This window comes from Hippopotamus amphibius, chromosome 2 (assembly GCF_030028045.1).
Source record: "Hippopotamus amphibius kiboko isolate mHipAmp2 chromosome 2, mHipAmp2.hap2, whole genome shotgun sequence".
Lineage (NCBI taxonomy): Eukaryota > Metazoa > Chordata > Mammalia > Artiodactyla > Hippopotamidae > Hippopotamus > Hippopotamus amphibius.
This window is the reverse complement of record NC_080187.1, coordinates 168,751,386-168,754,130: the sequence shown is the minus strand read 5'-3', so window position 1 is coordinate 168,754,130 and position 2,745 is coordinate 168,751,386. Positions and strand designations below refer to the sequence as shown.

Here is a 2,745-nt window from a genome sequence, read left to right as displayed (position 1 = left end):
GAGGGAAGGCAACATCGGTCAGGCCCTTACTCTGGTTGTCTGGTTAGAGATCAACCAGGAGCCACCTCTGACTTCTTTCGGATCATAACCTTCCCTGGAAAATCTGAATTGCCTCAAAGAACAATTCCACAAATTTCCACTTGGTATTCTCCAATGAAAATGCCCGTTCGCCAGGATTTAGAGGTAAGTCATGCACGCGTATTCAGAATTTCAGTTAATATTTTGGTGGCATACTTTTATTTACGGACAGCCTCTGCTGTGAAGGTTAATTCCAGGAGTGTTTTGGTGAAGTAAGAGGTGGACCAAGACAGTGTTGACTCCTAGTCAAGGCTAAGTTGTACTGATTAATGGTGTTGCTTTTCAGCCGAGGGGCCATGATGAGTTTCTGGTGGTTTGTAGCAGCTTGTGAGGTGCTGTTTATTGATAAGTGAGAAGATGGTTTACACTTGGTTTGAGTGAGATCCCCAAAGGGTTCTGCCATTGGGGCTGGTTACTTCACAAGAATAGGCCTAGTTTAGATCTCCTGGTTTTTAGCTGTTCTGTGCCTACCTTGGTGTTTCCTGATTTGAGAAAGCATATCCGCTGCAGTTCTGCAGATGGAGGAAAATCAGAGCTAGCTCCTGGCTTCTCCTGATCTGTGCTGTGAGGCAGCCTTTTGTTGAGATGCATTTCCTTACCTCAGTGCTGCTGCTATTTGTATTCTTTTCTGGCTATAACCTATAGATTCCTAAGCATTATAATTGCGAGTCCTGTGAGAGTTCTTTAGGGATTGAAACTTGTCTGATTGCCAGCATTAGTGAAGCCTCCAACAAGAAAAACAAAGAACAGAAATAAACCAAAAAAGGTGGAAAAAACTGAGGGAATGCAAGGAAGAGAAAAAACAACAAAAATAAGACAAAATATCTCTAACTCGTATCCTAAAGAAGAAACGGTGTTGTTTATTCTGTCCAAAACAACAGACTTAGAGGTTATTTGAAAAAAAAAAATTGTAGAAAGTTTGGGAGATAAAGGAAATCTAAAAAAGCTGGAAAAAAGGCCAAGCAATGGAAAATAGTGGAGAAAAGATCCATATGTTTAAATATTTTTTAATAGAAGTTTTAGAATGTCAGAGAAAATGGGATGGGGGAAAACTGACAAAGAAATAATTCATGAGAGTCCCTAGAACAGAAAAAAAGACTCCATATTGAAAAGTCATTCACTAAGTACCAGCCCAATGAATTAAAATGGTTCCAACCAAGATATACAATTATCATGCAATTTTGTAATACCAGAAATAGGGAGAAAAGTTTTCATAGGGAAAAAAGAAAACACACCAAAACATAGCTTTGTGTGATTATAGAATTCTAGCAATACAGAGAAAACTCTAAATTATTTCTGAAGAAATTTTTAAAGTTATTTATAAAGAATGACTTAATTATAAAATTAGAAAATTACAAAAATTTCAAAAGATGTCTATATTTGTAAGTCTTGAGCATTGGCCTATGCCTCCAAAAATGTATCAAGATTTTTTTTTCCTGATACGAAGCAAGGTGTTATATAGTTGTTTTAGCGTGTGTGTGGAGTGCTTCATGAATTTGCATGTTGTCTTTGTGCAGAGGGCATGCTGATCTTCTCTGTGTGATTCCAGTTTTAGTATATGCGCTGCTGAAGCAAGTACTCATTTAGGATTTCGATTAATATAAATATTAATAACAAAAATATTGAGAAAAATTATTTTAAGTGTTGCAAATAGTGATCATACGTTACTGCAATGGGAGAGACAACAAATCTTTCTAAGTCACTAACTACTGTGCACTGGACCTGAGGACAATAGAAAGTAAAATATTTGTGTATAGAAATTTGTGTTAGATGTTTACAAAATATTAAACATTGTAATTCAAAAAAAGGTAAATTGTGGGAGTTTACCATTTTGATCACTGTAACACATGATAGTGACTGGATATCTTCCCTGATAATCATGGGTTTCTATATAACAGTGTAATATAATCACCAAAGAACAGCCATCACGGAAAGCAGAACTTGAAAAAAGGCATTTATCATTGCATCACTCTATTCATTCCTATGTTATGTAATCTTGGTACCAGTGTGCCAAAAAATTTAGCCTCTACATTTTCAAAAAATATTTTGAAAGGTACTATGGATATTCTGGTTTTTATTCCTTCTCAAAGAAACTCATCTCTTTCCTTTCCCTCTCTTTTATATTGCATGATATGTACCTTGGTAGCAGGGAAAAGAGAAGAGAAATATGTTTCTTTGCTATTAAAATAAAGAGACTCTCATAAATAATGTGTTTCTATCACCATAGTGACTGTGCGTGCACGTTGTATGTGTGTTAACCTCAGCAGCATTTAATCCTAAACTGTACTATAGGAGATTACTTAGCACAGGATTTTTTATAACCTCATAGAAGTGATTTTTGAAGGAGGAATATTTTTGTTGTGTTATTTACTGCATGCAATGCAGCTCAGTAAATAAATTGTACACGGATATAGTTTATTGTATAAAGGAGAACTCTATCCAGAGCAAAGATGACTACACTTGCATACTCAGCACTAATCCCTCATGCTTTTTGTATTTGTGCCAAAGTACTTTTGGTAATATTAATTGAGAAGGAACCACATGGTATTTTAAATAGAGTCATGGGAATTTGTCCCATTATACAGCTGAGTAACTATACAAAACATCCATCAGTACTGACCACAACATCAAGTATTGCATCATGGCATCAACCCAAGACATTACATT

General features: G+C 35.7%; 1 non-coding gene across 1 annotated transcript; it reads right to left on the bottom strand.

Annotated features, from left to right (window-relative positions):
* Window positions 1-1,550: 1,550 nt before the first annotated feature.
* Window positions 1,551-1,657, bottom strand: LOC130847320 (U6 spliceosomal RNA). Its single transcript, XR_009052090.1, has one exon. It is a non-coding gene; the product is annotated as a U6 spliceosomal RNA (small nuclear RNA).
* Between the last annotated feature and the right edge of the window lie 1,088 nt (window positions 1,658-2,745).